Raw genomic sequence first — 19,323 nt, 5'->3', positions numbered from 1 at the left:
GAGGGTCGCGCACAGTTCAAATTTATACTGCTAACCTAGTTCCTAGGGGCTAGCTAGCAACCTATGTTCTAGTCGTGAAAACCATATTAAGGGTTAGTAACTTATCCGGTTGAGTATTTTTTATTGACCCCCATTATTTAAAACTTGATAACAAGGTTTTATGATCCTCTAATATTTAAATCAAAAGATATATGGTATAGAAGGCAATGAATAATTATTCTTTGTAGCGCTTTCATTAAAGAACCTACAAATCTCATTATAGAAATGTGCACGGTCTAGTTGCAGACAATGAACTGAAGTGGTATTGAACACGTTGTGGATAAACACATTTGGCTATTCAATGATTTAGTTTTTCAGTTCGGTCTTCGTGCAACTGCAACCTGCTAGCAGGTAATCTGATAACGTAATCTGGGTTATCCTATTCACTAGTCCAGACTGCGATTTGGGTATAAAGCATTTCAGTTGTGCGCCGATGATTGTACTGTGTGGAAGTATTCACAGTTCTGAGTGTAAACTTATTATAATACACAACAAACAAAACACAATGTAAAAAAAAAAAAAAAATTATCAGCATTATAATTCTTTTATTTTTTTTTTTCACTTTTACGGTTTGGGATAGACAAAGCTCCTTTTGTACACCTATATGCCATAACATTTGCATGTTGATAAGTCAAAAGCATTTGATACCATTATACATGAAAACCTCCTCATGTGGATAAAACACTGGATTAAAAATCTGATTCAGACTTGAAAGTTTTTTAAAAACTACTTTGAGAACAGAAAATCAATAGTTACACTATTAAACAGTCTAAGTAGATCAACTAATATAAAAACTGGTGTACCTCAAGGTAGTATTTAAGGTCTTGTGTTTTAATATCTACAGTAATTACATTCAAAAAATAATTACTAGTGATACGAATATTTTTTCGCCAACGATTCTCTTTTTATAACTTATTATAAAAAATGCCAAAAAGCCCAAGAAAAATCCCTAAACTACTATACTATTTTTTTTTTTTAAATGGTCACATGACAAAGATCTCATAATCCATGAAGGCAAAACGGTAATAATCTCGATAAAATCTCATCATATGAACTCTCTAGACGATCTCATAATCAAATCCTATGAATGTGAATAATGTTAAAAATTATTCCTGTAAAAAATTAAATGTTGAAAAATAAAAATATTTATTTGTCACTCTGGGTAAGACAATCTCTTCCGAGTCCTATGTAGTGAATTTCCAAAATAGATTACGAGTATGCTCATTTAAGATTTATTACCTCCAATTTTCACTTAACAGAGAAATCTTAATAATGGTAAAACATACATAAAGATATATAAAGATGCTGAAAAACAAATCTGATTTACTTTTTCTCTAAAACAAAAAAAATAAATAAATAAATTTCACTTGTAGTATCTTTTGGTTTTTGCGATTTCGTATACATCTAAATTAATTTAATAAGTTCAAAATAATATTTTTGTTATTTATACAAAAACGAATTCGGTTAGTTAAATAAAAAACTTGAAATCCATAACAAGGCAGAAAATAATAATACAAAAAATTGTAAAAGTAACATTCTTTTCCGCTCCTCGTTTCATCGACAATAACTAAAAATCGATGATCACTAAGATGAGTTTCCTTGAAATCGGTGTTCTATCTGTCTTTTATAAGTATTAAGTATTTTCACGCATTTTTTATTGTCTTTAAACAGTATTTACATTAACTTGTAGTCATTTTAATAAAAATTAATACAGATCATTCACTAAAATTCAATAATTATAAATTTTAATTAAAAGAAAATCTTTTTTTCGGAAGAAAATTAATAACGTCGCATGAATAAAAAGTTTATATTCTCATGCATGATGTTCACTTGTTATTTACGCTATGAGTAGAAACAAAGTAGACGTATTGCACCTGAATGCAAGTTTTAATAAAAATTGGAAAATAAATTTTTTTAATGATGAGAAGATAGTTGACAATGGATAAATTATATGAGGAGAAGATGGTTGGAGAGGGGGTGCGGTCAGAATATAACACAAATAAGTTAAAGTGACTTAGTGCCAACGTTTTGGCCAGAATGTCTAGCCTTCATCAGGGCTGCTAGTAGCAAGTCAGACAACCAAGATCTGGCAGAAACTTTGGCATAATTAAATAAGTTATTTCAACTTATTTCTGTTATATTCTGACTGCACCTCTCAACCATCTTCTCCTTATATAATTTTTTTTAGCTTAAAATTTTCGCCTTACAATATCTTTACCTACAATATCTTTTTTCGAAAATTAAAAAAAAAATCTACACAACTCACTTTATCTAAAAAAACTACAACAAAGAATGGCTTGGTTCTCAAAAACTACATGAAAAAGCAGATTCTGGACTTGGTAAAGAAATTATAACCGAAGGTAAAAAATAAAACATTTGAGGTGTTTTTGTTTATTTGAAACTACACTTCCTCTCATATACAGGCATTGGTTGATAAAAGTTGTAGGAACAGAAATTCAGCTTTCCAGTTTTATTATGAATGTTTTTTTGAACAGAGAGCACCAGCTGGCAATAAAAATCATAAAAAAAAAAAGGTCCAACCAATAATCTGCTTTTTTTCCTAGAAAAAAAATATTGGCCAAATATTCAACATCGCCTGAAGTTGTTGGCCTACTATATTCAAAGTGTCTCATGTTTTGAGATATTTTATGAATTACATTTACCAGTTTTTTCTGTATTATGCAAAAGAACAAAAAACAAATTGATTTGTAAATAATTATAAAAAATAATAACATACAAATGTAATAGTATAAAACATAATAATACAAAGTAATAAAATTTATAATAATATAAAATATAATGTAAGGTATATACGAAATTACTAAAATAATATCAAATTTCTTTTTTCTTGGCTCCTATACAACCTAATATCACTAAAAATCGGAATCGTCGAAATAAAAAGTTCAATTGGAATCGTCTATACCACGTAGAGTTTACACTCAGAGCTGTGAACACGTCTACACTATCCACGTAGTCTCCTCTTCTTAGATCAAATTAATACCGGCCAGTAACCTGTTATATAATTATATATACTGTTGTTTTATTTTATCTTTTAGATTTTGTGGATTTCTCTCCATTTTTTCAAAATTAAAAAAACTTTTCTCTTCCTAAATTCAAACAACCCATCTTTTTTTAAGTTGGGAATCCGGTAGCCTCCCGTATGAGTCTTTGAATTTAATTTAAAGCATTCTGGCTTAAACAAAGATGAAAATCAATTTTAATAGAAAAAATTTAACTGATCAACTGCCAAAATAATTCGAGAAAATAAGATATATTAAAAAGTAATTTTTTTTAAAATATTTATTGCCATTTACAATTTACATTATAATACATTTAGTAAATCTGATCTAAGAATAAGTAAGTAGTTTAGCCCCGGGATCTTCTGGAGTTCTGTTTTTTTGGGCCTTTTTTTTTTTTTAAAGGTGGACGGCCAAGCTCAGTTTGGAGCTCACCAGACTGAATGCAAATAGGACTGAATGTGTTTAAGGTGCTATTTTACTTCTTTTTTTTTTATTATCATTATTTTTTCTATTTATTATTTTTCTATTGCTTAATTTATTTAATAAATATATGTCAACAGAGTGTGAATGTTCTAAAATAAAACTGAATTTGGCAGTAAATGATAACAATCAAGCCTTAAGTACCCACGGAAAGAAGGAGTAAGAAAAAATCGAATATATAAACAATTACGAAGTTGTTCTGCGATAAGATAAAAGTGGATTGTAACTGTCATAACAGGAAGGCAAAATCAAAGCAGTTTGTGAAGCCTCGGATCCGTTTATATTTTCCGTAATACCCTTCTTTTCCCCCTTTTGAGGATGCCAAACCGTGGAGGGAAGTTGAGTTTGAAGAAGTTCTATTTGGAGGCGAGTTGGTACCGTTCCCATTTCGAAAAGAAAGGGCTTTTCGCTTCCTATAACGACCCTATTCAAACATAGCGACATCTTTCTTTCCATCACTCCCTCTCCAAGATTTTCTTCCTTACTTGAGACACATTCATTCTAGTAAGAAGTGTCAATTAGTTGAGGGAGATTCGTGTTATTGTGAAGATATAAGTCAGAAAAGTTATTCATTAACTTCGTTTCGGAGATGAAAATTATTTTTACATGAAATTTTATTACTCAAGCAATTTACATGTAAACATTAAATCGATTAATTAATCAATAAATATAGGGCATGATAATAATTTTTAGTTTTTATCTCTTGGATAATTCAGTTGTATTGTCAGCAGCAAAAATAAATATATTATTAATAACTACATTATTACTCAACATCAATTACATTCGTTTACATTAAATATCAAGATGTACACTTTATTATATTAATGCAAACAGTTTTGAACTAGATAACAAGAAATCTTTTGTAATTAATAATACAAATTCAATAATCTGACGTTAATCAAATTTAAAAATTATATATAAAAATTTAATATTTTGACATAAAAACATTAAGCACTTAACTAGTTTCATTCTTAAGCATCCGAATTTGACTAGTTTCAAATAAATATTTTTTTATATTCATAATATTCTCCATTCACCAATTTTAAAATATATTTTTAGATGTTAGATTACATTTCTCGACCGTGTTTCTGTAAACAGAATATAGCTTTCAGATATTGCGAACATGAGATGATGAGGAGATAACTGAGATATGAACCTGAGAAGCAATGACAGTGTACTATAGATCAGAGAGAGATTCTATATTTTATTTGTACAATAAAAAACACATGGAGAGTCTGACTCGGAAATGAAAAGGAATAAATTAAAATTTTGTGTTTTTTAAGTACCACGTTTTTTGATGACAAACAAGCGATAACTTAAACAATATTTAAGTTAGATAATTCTAAATTTCAGCATAGAGAGTTAAATAACATTCCCTATATGGTATGGCTTTACTATGTCTATCGTAAGAGCACCCATGGAAAAATAAAAACGGAATATTTTATTTATTTATTATTTGTTTGTTTTTTTTATAAATAAAACTTTATTTGATTTAAAAATGAATTGTTATTCTCAGGTTCCTTCTGAGCTAAAGATATCCCACTTATAGAAAAACCTCTAAAGTAATTTAAGGAACTTTAATCTCGTAAAAGAAAAGGCTAAGATTCTTTAGAGGATGACTTAGAATTGCCAAAATGTATGGTATGGAATTACGATTTTAGCAATCATAAATTGGTTTAATAAAGAGATGATATTTAACAAAAAATTATATATCGATGACTTACTTGGTGCATGGTGTTACGTGGCGTTAGTTACATTTCCACTAACTTTGGGAAAAATTTAATTAAAGGTACTTTTTTTTTTTAAGGAAAATTAAAAATTTTAATTATTTTTTTTGAGCGAACAGATTTAGGTAAAAAATATAAATCTGTTTAGTCAAAAATGAATTGAAATATTGTAATTTTCCTAAAAGTTAAAACTCTTAATTTAATCTCAGTAAGAAAAAATGCACTAACACCACTGTGTTAGCCATCGATATGACCTATGGTGGAATTCCGTGCAAAAAATTAAGGAATACATGGTATTTTAAGCGTTATGTTTATTGTATAATGGACATATAGCTCAACAAGTAAATAAGGTAACTTAAAAAAACTATTAACAAATCGAAGGGTCTTTTGGGATTTGTCTGCATTTCTTCCGACATTTGCAAAAAATTGTGGTGAAAATTAGGTTTTTACACATCCGTAAATTACAACTCAGTTTTGTTATGATTCTATCCCACACAGAAATTCATAAAATGTGAGGTTTATATAGGTTTATGTATTACGTCAGAATAAGGTAAGATTAACCTCCAGTATAATACAGTTACGTGATGTGTAATTCTATCTCCTCGAAGTATTTGTTTTCAGCAAAAGTAATGAAAAATGACCAAATTACAATTTCAATTTGTCAGCTCTACAGCAGGCGGAGAAGGCTTGTACGGAAATAACTAATAAACTGGAAGGACCAAATATTACAGTTAATACTGAGAAGACTATTTATTATTTTCTGCTTCCAGGAGAACAAGAGTTCTCAACCTAAAGTCTGTAAGGTAGCAGGCAGCAAAATATATCTAGGGGTCATCCTTAACAGATACATGACACTAGCTCGCCATTGCAACAAGAAAAGAAAGCTGGTTAGGACCAAGTCTTACAGGCTTAATCACCTGCTAACTTCTCCTAATCTCTCTCTCCCTCTCAAATTAATGATCTGAAAAAGTGTGGTGAGGCCAGCAGTGCTTTACGGAGCACCTATGCTGACCAACATGGCACCAATAGTTTAGAAGCTCCAACAGTTTCAGAGCAGTATGATCAGACGTATAGTGAAACATACTTCACTACAAAGAGCAAAGACTGACGACTTACACACGAAACTCGACCTTCCAGCAGTGGCAGTATTTATCACGAGGAGGCTTATCAAACTTGTTAATGGCCTCCAGTACTGTACAAATCCACTATTCAGTACTCTGACACCGACTGGACGACCATAAAAATGACAGACCCTCACGAACAGACTCAGTTTAGACTGACAAGTAACTAAATTATTTCTGACTCAACAAACCCAGTGAGTTTGGTCACCATCAGAATGACATAAACTACTACCCTTTTCCAAAAGATCCAATTTTCTCGAGCCCCTCTTCAAATCCATTACCAATGCCAAAGAGGCTACTCTCAAACAGTTTTTCCCATCATGACACTAACCCAACATACCTATTGGGCTTAGAGAAAAAAAATTATTAAATGAATTTTGAAATAAAAAAATTAATGCAGGAACAAATGAAATTCTTTCTTAAAAAGTAATGAAAGTTACAAACTGATTTGAAAGGGAAAAATACATAAAATTGCTCGTAATGATTTTACAAAACGTAAAGTGAATATAAATTTATTTAGTAACATATCCCAAATTAATTAGCATTAAAATAAAATTTATTATACTACAAAGGTCTTATAAAAGTTAGAACTCAAACTTCCTAGAAATAACAGAAAAAACAATCGGAAATATTCTCGATTTTCTTTTTAAAAAAAAAATTCTTTCTTTATTCAGCTGCGTGAAAGCGATTTAATTTAAGAAAAAGTCTACTTGTTTCCCCAAACATTTTATCTATGCTGTATGTATAGTTTACTATTCTGCTATTTGGAATATTCTAACTTATAAAATTTTTGAGAGATCATATACTATTGAGCTAAAACGGATATTTTTTTAAAATATTTATTTATTGCTATTTACAGCTGTACATTATAATACATTTAGTAAATCTGATCTAAGTTAAATTGGAGTGTTACAGGCGTGTAGTGAAACTATCCGTTGGTAGCACTCTAATGACATTTTACATTAGCTGGTCTCGTGGCCAACTACTTTTCAGGCGCCTCGGAGGATTGTCAGGAATGGAAGAGGATGCAAGGTTAGAAACTAGGGGATTTGAGTGGTTAGGGAGTTTATAATGGAAGGAGTTGTATCTGGTTCAGGCTAGATCGGTTACATAGGGAACATTAAGGTATTTATGTATAATTTTATTTGTGACAAAGTAAGGAGCATTGAGGATTTTACGAAGGATTTTGGATTGTAAGGATTGAATACGAGAGGAATTCGAAGGTTTAGTGGAGCTCCAAAGCTCAACTCCATATGTCCAGATTGGGCTTATTACAGTCATGTAGATCAGTCTTTTTTAATGTGTTGGAAGTTTAGACCGTTTGTCTAGTTAGTGCTGTAATAGTCGAAATCGACGCGCAGTTTCCTGTCTTTTCAGTCTTGTGTGAGGACTCCAGGTTAATGGATTGTCCAAATGTAGTCCAAGGTAGCGGATCTGTTCGACAGGGGTAAGAATAACATCATTAAATGAAACTGTAGGGCAGTCAGTAGGTTCACGACGAAGGGTAAAGGTGATTTGATGGGATTTGTTGGAATTTATCTTAATCCTCCAATTACGACACCATTCTTCGAGGGCTGTGATATGGGATTGCAGATTTTGGGATACAATAAATGTGTCATTATTAACTGCGCGCACACATGTGTCATCGGCATACGTGGCGAGGATAGTGTTAGGATTGGTTGGAATGTCAGGTGTATAAACGGTGAAAAAAAACGGATATAAATCTAAAATAAGACAAATCTCAAATTTCCTACTTTATTTAGGTATGGATAAACATTATATCTTACTTATTCTTTAAATTAATTACGGAGTTAAACATCTGTTTGAAGCTATAAACAGTAATATACAAATAAAATATATACATTTTTTTAGATAATCAGCCTTTCCTTTTTTTTTACTTGTTCAGGCTACACGAAAGGAAAATTATATTTACTTTATTATTAAAAAAAATATTTGTTTTTGTAGCTGACTTTAGGTTTTCATAAATATTCCTTCAATTTATAAAGTTAAATATTATCTATTAAATTAAATTTCGTCGTTAAAATAATAAATTCTCTTGCTGAGCACTGTTATAATATTAAACCACATTTGTCTAATCTACCTTTATTTAAAAAAAAATTAATTTAAAAGTTACGTTATAAAAATTATAATTAAAAAAAATAGCTGGAAAACTGAGGAAGGAGAAAAACTTGTATATTATGGAAAAAACCGGGATTATGTGGTGCAAGAAGTAGAACTATTCAGCGGTACCTAAAGCACTCCAGAGATGCTCTTCTTCGCCCGGCTAATGAACAACTTCCGAAACTTTATGAGATGGAAAAAGAAGAAAGCATTAGGGAGCGAATCTTCTCCTCGGTACGCATCAACCGCCACCTAGAGTCTTTTAAAAGGTTTTTACTCAGAGAACAATTCGGACAAAGTTTCTCTTTAGTGAGAAAAACTATCACAAATAAGTCATTCCTGTAATTCATAAAAAAAAAATAAAAAAATTAATAGCAAAAGTTTTTGAAAATATTAATAAATTTCTTTAGTGTAATATAAAGTATACATTACAAGCCATGGGTGTTGATTAGATTAATATAAAGAGTAATAATAACTTTTCAAACTTATTCTTGGATTATAAAATTCTTGATCCAGGCTGAACACTGAGGTTATACATTTAGACAAACCCAGGACAATCACAAGAGATTTATACAAAAAATAGGCAATAGATTGAACTAATTCCCACTAAGAAGAGAGTTTCTAATTATTAAGGCTCAACTTTCCGAAAATTTATTTTCCTAAAAACGATTTAAAAATGTTTTTGCGCGATAGTTCCAGCTTTGAAGTTTTTAAGACACCGAACAATGAGCATAGGACAAACTAAAATGTGAGGCTTTTCAGTTTTTCGGCTAGCACTAGTTGTGTTTTTATATTATATAACTAATCTAATATTTTTCACAATGAAATTTTTCCGTATATTGGTAACCACACGAGATTTATTTTAAAAAATTGAGATGACAAAAAAAAACTTTTGTTTATCATTTTCTTTTCCTTATTTTGATATTATTTAATTTATCTATCTACTTATGTTTGTGTAACAAAAAAAAGTTTTTCGTTTGAATTTATTGTTTTATAATAGCTGTCCTAATACAAATATTGGAACTAAAACAATTACTAACATCAGTACATTAAGATGTTTCCAGCCATCATTATCACATGCACGTAAGCGTTTATATTCCTGACAACCAATTTAGGTATAAGTGTGTAAATACAAAATATATACAAATAAATGTTGCTGGGACAGAACACTGGAATTGCTCGGAGAAAAGCTAGTAAAGGTTGCTTTTAAGTTTCTCCCAGATGTGTCTGAACACCACTGACTGCAAGCAGTTAGATAAGCAGTCTTAAAGGAAAGAGGATTTCAACTTAAACGTACGAATACTATCTGTTCCACTCCAGCTAACTTTTAAATAACAGAACAAACTCAGTAGGCTTATTAAATGGGATAAATAAAAAAAGACATGTCCTTTTTTAAAATTCGGAAATAGGCAGTGGTGGCAAATAGCGACAATTTTACTGTTGTATGTTTTAAATACAGGAGTGGTTGAAATATTTCATTGAATTAATTCTGACATTAACGAACCACCTTGAGGAAGCCTTTCTATTTCACTTAAATAGATTTTTTTTTTTTTTTTTTTGAGTTCCCAGAAGTAATAGAATACATCAACTATAACTGATGAGACCGGTAGATTAGCTATGGTGGAAAGAAATTCCAATCTGCCGTAATGAAAAGAAATGTCATTATTGCAGAAAGGAAACAAAGATAGTTATATTAATTATATCCAACATAGAGATATTTAAGGCATAAGTTTGTTTCTATACTAAGTCTTGTTATATTGTTATTGTATTATCATTGCGATATCATGTGATACCATATGTATTAAAATTAATTTTGTTATAGAAAAGATACAATGAATAAAAACTCTCCAAAATCATGAAAGAGAGGAAAAAAAGGTACTTACATGTTGCATAAGATTGATTGGAGCATAGTATTTTCCTTTTACTCTTGCAAATCTTATCTCCACTTTCACCATCTTGGCCCCAGGGGTTTATACGCGTAACACATATACTGAAGCTAAACCCTCATCGTATTAAATTCCATTTTAATATCATATTAAAATAGCGTTTTACGTCTCAAACAAAATTAAATTCTGAGATATTACTTCGAAAGGCACACATTAGGTACAATAATACTCGTTGATTAGTTGGCAACACTGAGTCACCGTAACCTCCTCCGTTTCCATCTTCAAAGAAGAAGTATAATAGAGAAAGTAAACTGGTAGAAAACGTGGGGCCAAAAAGGTGGGCCTTATATGCATTTCATGGGCGGGGCAGAGGAGTAGGAAGAGTACAAGCCAATCACTCGTTGCATTCTGTTTCGGTTTTGATTACAATTGCAAATATTTCTATTAACCTCATTTTTGTTTTGAAAGGGAGTAGTGATATGACACCCCCAGGTCAATTTATTCTTAATAAATAAAGTGATATTTTTTTTAATTAATTATCAGATGTGTATAATCTTCATCAAATAATCCTTAAGACATTAACGCCAAATTTACAGAAAATGTAAATAAATTCAATAACACAAAAAAAAATTAAAAAGAAAGAAACAAAATTAAATTTAAAAGTTAAATAAACATCTTGATAGCAGACGTACTCATTAAACCCATTAGCATTGATCCTGGAGAACTCTTAACCTGGCTTGTTATCCTACTTTTGGAAAAAGCAAGACTCGAGAAATTCCAGTGCTTCTTTCCCAACCGCGTCGCTAGTATTAAAGCCATTGGGAACTTAGTGTTGGCTGGAGACTGCTTGCTGCATATATGTAAATAATTAAGTAAAAAACACGAATGACAATAAAAAACAGTTCAGAATAGTAAAACAGCTCAGAGGTATATTTGTCAATTCATCAGGTTCATTTTAGCTTTACGTATCTCAATTGGTATCTTATTTAATAACGACATAAGTTCCATACAAATTCTCTTTGGAATATGCCAATCTCATTTTTTCCAGTACCTGTCAGAATCCAGGTTCGTTATAATGACTTGACCTATCGACTTTTCTTTTTTGGATTGAGACATTCAAAATGGAAAAACGTACTCTAATCACACTAGTTATATATTTGTGATTCATTTATATTATGAATAACTAAATTTCGCCCTGGCTTAATTTATAATTAAATTATTTAAAATAAATAGCTTCAACTTTTAGAAACTAGATATCATATTCCATTATTTTCACAAACAAAATTTCTTTAGTTACTTTCCATTCATAGTTATAATCCATTTCAAGATTATATTCCAAGTATGTATTCGTTAATTTAAGCAGAATCAGTAACAATTTTACCAAATGCCCCTAGCGTCAAAAGAATCTAATTAGTCAAACTAAATCATGGAAAAACTAAACATGACGATACAGCTCATCTAATTACTAATTTAAATTGAAAAGATTGGAGTGTTGTGATACGATCAAAGCAGAAATCGAATGGAAAATAGAATTTCCCTCTATCGCCTCTGACAGGTAAACAAATTAAGCCCCAGGCGTTTAATAGAACTGTTATTCCAGAAAAATCGTTGCACCCATTCAAAGAAAAATATTATTCATATTTATAAGTTTAGTGTTTCAAATAAAGTAAAAATTAGAGACAAATCTGACTGTGGGTATCAACTTTTCATTTCACTGATTTCCTAACATATATTTTATGTTTGTGAAATGATTTTGAATGATAGCTTAAAACGGGAAGAGGAGGCTTTAAGATAAATAAATCGAGCAATATTTAAAAAGCGCCTGAAATTGAGAGACGGCATGAAACCATCCACTCCACCCTCCATGGTAGCCTTACTTATCTGACTTCTTAAACAGACAATTATAGCGAGTACGTTGGTCGATGCACGGAGATAAAATACACAAAAATAAAGGTAATCCTTCCCCTCCGGACTCGCCCAGCCAAGACCCCCGGGAGCGACCGTCCTATATCACCTTTGAAATATTAGCAGAAAGAGGAGACTTTAGATAGTTTAATAGAGCAATAATTAAAAAGCGCTTGAAATTGATAAACGGCATAATATCATTAAGTTCAGAGTGCATTACTCCCGGAAAAACGAGGAACTTTATTTGCAGGAAAATGCAATTTAAAAAGGATTAAATATAAATCAGTAACAACAAGGAAATACTTTATCGAGTAGAATAAAATAAAAACAGAGCAAAAATTACCATTGACATTTCTTCTTAAATTGCATAATGATCAAAATATGTTTATGCTATAATTAATTTAAATCATCTAGTAGATAGCAATAACAATAAACCAAAAACAACCATTAATGTCAAAAAAAAAACTAATGGTTAACGTTACATATGTTATAAGTGCAAATTGTATAGTTTGGATAAACGAATATTTAAGAATCCATGTATCCTGTAATTCCTTATGAATTAAGGATCCTAACATCTCAAGTTCATAAGCATGTTCGGAATAAAAATACTAATTTTCATAAAACCTCAATAATTTTCCACTACTCTGCTAAAAGGGGTCACAGAGTTCAGAAATGTCGGTTTTGGCTTACTGATAACAAACCACCTAAGCCTGCTTAAGCTAAATTTGGTTCACAAGTTTTTAATCATTTACAGATGACTATGTAATTATTACGGCTGATGGCTCTCAAGTCAAGGCGATTGGCAAGGATCTATTTTAATAGAAGCTGCGTCTAACGGCCATTGGAGGAGATTTGAACTCACTAATGCCTGGCTATTGCCGGGTATTTCTAATAATCTTTTTTTCGCTTTTAGCGGCTCAAGATCATAAACCACAAAGTAAATTTGAATCCACTGCAGTTAGCAGTAAATTATTTTAAGGTAAAGAAACTCTTGTGTCAAATTGGAGGTGGTCTCTATAATCTATCTATCAGGGTAGTACCCATAACGGAAAGCTTTAAGTCAGAAAATAACAATGTATCTGTTCCTATCAAATACCATAATTTCTTACAGCGTTACCATGAAAGGATGGCTCATCAAAATAAACGGCATGTGAAGGATGTAATTAAAAGTGAACTCAATTAAGACTTAACTCTTAATGGTGAACTCTGTGAGGGCTGCATAGAAGGAAAAGCTCATAGACTCAAATTTGGACGTCAAAAAAGAGCTGAGAAGACTGGTCAGGTTGTATACACTGATGTATGTGGTCCTTTTATCCCTTCGAAAAATGGATCTAAATATTTTCTGATATTTAAGGATGATTTTTCAAAATTTAGAAAAGTTTATTTTAGTATTAAGTATTTTAGTATTTTTGAAAATGAAGTCTTTCAAAAATTAAAGGAATTTTTGGCAGAAGCAACCCATTTAGGTCATAAAGTATTGTGCATTCAATGTGACAATAGTGGAGAGTTTAAAAATGATGAGTAGAAATCAAAAGGTATTGAAATTAGATATACTATGCCATACATACCACACCAAAATAGCTGCGCTGAGTGAGAAAACCGCACCATTGTAGAATCTGCAAGAGCCCTCATGCACTCAGGATAAGAATTTCTACCTAAGGAGCTATGGGAAGAAATGATTAATGCTTCAGCCAAAATATTAAATCGAATGGGTCCATCATTAGAAAAAGGTAAATCTCCATTTGAACATTGGATGAGTATGGAACCGGGAATCAAAAATCTTCGTGCTATAGAATCCAAATGTTGGGTTCATGTAGCTAAAGAAAATAGAAGAAAATTTGATAAAAAAGCTAATCCAGGAATAGTTGTTGGATATGATGGGCACAATGGATACCGAGTCTTCTCAAACAATAAACTAATTAGATCACGAGACGTCTTATTCAAAGCACCGATATGTGAAAAAATTTTATTTCATCCAATTGAAGGAGAAGATACTAACATATATTATGAAGAGAACCCGGAAGAATGCAAGGAAAGGAGAATCTCATGAAATACCTTAGGAAGAAGAGAATCTATTCACCACTTCTTTGTCAGAGAACAAGTTTAAGAGGGAGAAATTCATATCCAGAGAGTGGATACCCAAGACACCCAACTTACTGATGGTTTAACGAAGCCTGTGCTAAGCCCATGACTTAAGAAGCTTAATCAAGATTTAGGACTTTTTTAAACATTCAATTGTATTTATCTATTATATTAAATATATTAGTTTTAATTATTTTACTATTAAATTATGAAGGAAGGTGTTGAAGTATAAACATCATTTTCTTTAAATTGATTATTTATGTTTACACTATGTAACCTTGCTATTTCCTTAGTGTTATTGAGGAGTTTTTGACTTAGATTACTGTTAACATGTGTTACCTCTTCCTTTTATTTTGTTCTTAGTATGTATTAGCTTTAAAACAGTGTATCAGTTAGTAATTCATTCAAATTACCTAAACAATTATTATTACATACCTTTTTATTTATAAATGAATGTTGTGTCAAAATAAAAGTTTAAACACTTCCTAATCCCTTTACATATCCGAATCTTTATTTCTATTTTAAAATAAACTTAAACAATATTGAAATATTTAAGAAAGTATAAGGCAATAATAACTTCATTGAGAATAGTTTGTTTATTGTTGCTTAAAGGCGTAAAACCCTCTGGTCATCAACGCATAAATTGAGAATAGTAATACGAGTATTTTAAGAATATTTTTTGATTACTTCAATCGGTTGAATCTCTATTATATTATTTCTTTGGTTGGATACAAAATAAAAATCTATATTAATTTTTTTAGTGTCGTTAAATAATAACATTGAGTATCGCAATTTGAAACTTCTTCACAATGTCTTATTAAAAACGTTTACAGTGATGACACTTTAAATACACTCTAGGAAACTGAATTGACTGTATAATTTAACAAAATAATTGACAAGAAACTTTAAGGAGCTCAAAACGCTATATAATGAGTTAAATAAAGTGTCAAAAATTCAGATGATTTTTTTTTTAATGTTATTTATCGCAGTAAAAATAAAAAAAAAAATTCAATAATCTGATATACGGCCAGGTTCTTATTTTAAGTATCAATGTGAATTGAAATAGAATTAGATCTAATTATTTTATAGGACATTCTAAAATGGTCTCACAGAAATAAAAAACATGCATGATTTTTTAGATTAATAATTAAAATTATAAAATAATTGTAGAACTAACATTAATATTAAAGAGCAAATGTTTTGTTGTTTTTGTTACGTGGATTTCTTTTTGTATATTTATACCGATTAATATAAATCTTGACGACCAACAAAGGAAAGTGTAACAAGTAATGAAATGAAGCCTAAAGGAGATTATATTCGAAATTATATCTACAGACAAGACCTTCGACACACAAATATATTTTAAATTCAATATTTTCCATTTCTTTCCAAAAACGAAATTCAAAACTTTTTTTACGAGAATCTACTTGGCTGTATCTTTTCTCAAAACGATAACAATTGACAAATACAAAAACAATAAACTATCATCAACCATGGGCTCTCCAAAGTCCTAAAACTATCCTAAATCTGTCCAAAATCTCTAAAAATAATATGTAACCAGCTGAATATTAATCCCACTATTTTAGTCTTCTTCAAAACATTTCGGAATCCTTAAAAATTTAAAGAGCGCTAAGTCTAAGCTTAGACTGCATGTATCCACAACACCTGAAAAATCCCTGCATTCATTTTTACCTGAACACTTTACAAAATCTGGGTTTGTCAGTTACATTTTTATGGGTTTCAAGTCATTTAGGAATCGGGCACAAACTGGAAAATCGAAATACATGAGAAGTACTCGCGCTTCCAGGACAAGGTAAAGCAACTTAAACTCCATCAGTAACGAGCAAACCCATCAAAAAGGTAATCGATAGTTGGCAATCTTTGTGGACCGAAAGTGCAAGTAGGCAAATAAAAATTATTTAAAAGAACCTCAAACCCTGAGGTACCTCAAGTCGTAAATGTAGAGAGGAGATTGTACTAGCTAGGCTGAGAATAGGTCAGACGAGGCTCACTCACTCCTATCTTAACTCAAAACAAACGCCTCCAAAACGTCAATATAGTAACAAAAATTTTACAATTACCATATCCAGGAATAGTTCTCTTAGATAAGAAAAAAGAATATCAGCTTCGAAACTTATAAAAGGTTTCAATTAGGTTGGAAAAACCAAACTTTTTAATTTATTTATTATACAAAACAAAAAAATTTAAACAATATGAAACAAATTATGAGTATCAATTGAATAGAATATATTAAAATAAATAAAAAATGTGTTACTAATTTTTTTCATATCACTGTTTTGCACGAATAGAGTAGCACATCTAAAAAAAAAAAAAGAAATGTATTTGACTTATTCTATAGATCGTACTATAGATTTTGGGCTCCTTATGACAGCCCTACTAGTTTCGTGAGTCGGAGGGACCACAGTACAGAAAAAAGACATGTAATGTATCTATCGTATAAGACGAGAAGATGTTCGGGGGGGGGGGGGGAAGGGTGCGTTCAGCAGAAAAAAAACACAAATAAACAAAAGAATTATTTATTTGTGCTGACGTTTCGACCTGATTTTCAGGTCTATAAATATCAGAGCTATAAAAACAAAAATACAACCACCATCAACCAGAGAAAAAAAACTAACTAAATAAAATAATAGACAAACAAATTTGGAAATATACAATGAAATCATAATGTAAACTAGTTAATTAATAACTATGGATAAAGACAATAGTAGATTGATAATATTATTATTTATAACTATAAAATTGTGAGTAATAAATAAATGACACAGTGGGTAAGAATGTTATATTATTGAGTAATATTAAAAACATTTTAGTTATATAGCTGAATATAAATAATTAGTAAAATTAATAATGGAGCGTATGTAAAAACAATATTGTAAAAGGATAGAACAAGGGATAAGAAGAAATATAAGGAGAATGAAGAAAGTAAGAAATACGAGAGAAAGGTTATAGGAAAAAAATTCTGGCTAAACCGTTTTAAATTGCAGGAAATGCCGCTAGAGTGCAGGTCGGTAAAAGGCGTTAGGTAAACAAAAATCTAATAGTCAAAAGATCGTAGAGATAAAATAGTTAATGTGAGAGTAAAATGTAATATTATGAGAGCCTAGAAAGTACTAAAATGTATCAATATACAAAGGGTATGTAAAAACGGATATTTGAAGGGGAAGTATGTAAAAACAATGTCATAAAAACGAAGAAGAAATATGGGGAATAAGAAATAAGGAAAATAAGAGATACAAAGAGAGAAAAATAACTAACAGTTATAGTCAGAGATTATTTGTGGAATGGTATTTGAATATTTTATAATATTATTATGAAATCTATTATTTGCGGCAGATTCTCTTTCTATAATTGTAAGTTATTTTTCTCTCTTATCTTATATCTCTTAATTTCTTCATTTCCTATTCTCCATATTTCTTCTTCTTTTTTATAACATTGTTTTTGCATGCTCTCCCTTAAAATATCCGTTTTTTTTCCTTTATATATTGATACATTTTATTACCTTTAGGGCTCTCATAATTTTACATTTTACCTCTTTTTGTGGTAAAATACAACTATGATTACATATCAATGAATTATTTAACCAGGTTAACCCCTTTGTAATGCATAACAATAATTCACCTATAGCTGTCCATGGCCCTTCATTTCTTTCCTTCCTTATCTTGGTATTATGTAGAAACCATCCCCCTTTGTTCTTCGCTGCAATTCCTCTAAAGTTGTCAGGAAATCTATATGAACAGTTTTCTAAAAAATATAAATCATGTCATATAATATTAATATATTTGCTCCATTTATTTCAGAACTTTTGAAACATTTTGACGACTATTTAAAAATATGCTGTTGCTTTATTGTTGAATAGAAAATTATTGACTACATATATTGGATCTGAAGTCAACTATATGACTACAGATTTTGTTTAGAAAATTATTGTCCTTTATGAGATTACGGATTTCAATTATGGTCCATTTTCAATTTATTATTACTCAGACCTGAAAATGATTTACATATATTTCAACGATATATAAATATGAGATCATCATTCTTTATTCTATTTTATTTATCCTATTTTAGTTTATTTGTCCTATATAATGCTGTCAAGAACAATCACGATAGAGCAAGAGCGCAACCGAACAACGCGAATTGAGAACAACGAATCAATATAAAGAGCAGAACTCGCTCGGTATATTGGAAGACATCCTAATGTATAAAACATTGAGGCTCAACAAGTGGCAAGAAACAGAGAAACCGTGCCAGGAAACGCCAATAACTCGGATCCCGCGAGCGTTTTCTCTGACCTACCTCTGTATAAAATAACAAAAAAAAAAAAAGAAAAAAAAAACGGAAGAAATTACTGAAACAGTGCTCCCAGGGGTGGGCGAGGAGCTCCTTATATTCTTCAGAAGCAACAGAGCAGTAAATCAAATCCCGTTTATAAAGTTCAACAAAAGTATCTTACAATTTTATTCTTTGAACGGTATTAGGATCGTCTTTTTTATGCAAAATTGGATTGGTGTATAAAATGTCATATTAATTATCTAGCTTTATATACTATATAATGTATACTTTATATACTATATAGATAGCTATATATAAAAAAAGCAATATATTAAAGATAGTATGTATTAACATGGTAATGTCTAAAAAATTATGAAAAAGGACCCATATAAAACACCATTGGTTGTTTAAAATAAACATGGTTTTGATTTTGAAAATGTCAAAGTGCTAAATAAAGAAAACACTAATATTAGAAGAAAGGTATTAGAATCAATTTAAATTTCAGAAAATATAAATACAGTAAACTTTAATACAGATTCTAGAGGACTAGACCACAATTATTCTGATATTTTAAGTACGATAAATATGTAATTATTAGTAAAATGTTAGTTATGAGATGAGATATTCAAATTCTTGAAATTTGCAGATG

Source organism: Halyomorpha halys, unplaced genomic scaffold (genome assembly GCF_000696795.3).
Source record: "Halyomorpha halys isolate HHAL.00 unplaced genomic scaffold, Hhal_1.1 Scaffold998.1, whole genome shotgun sequence".
NCBI lineage: Eukaryota > Metazoa > Arthropoda > Insecta > Hemiptera > Pentatomidae > Halyomorpha > Halyomorpha halys.
This window is presented reverse-complemented; position numbering follows the sequence as displayed.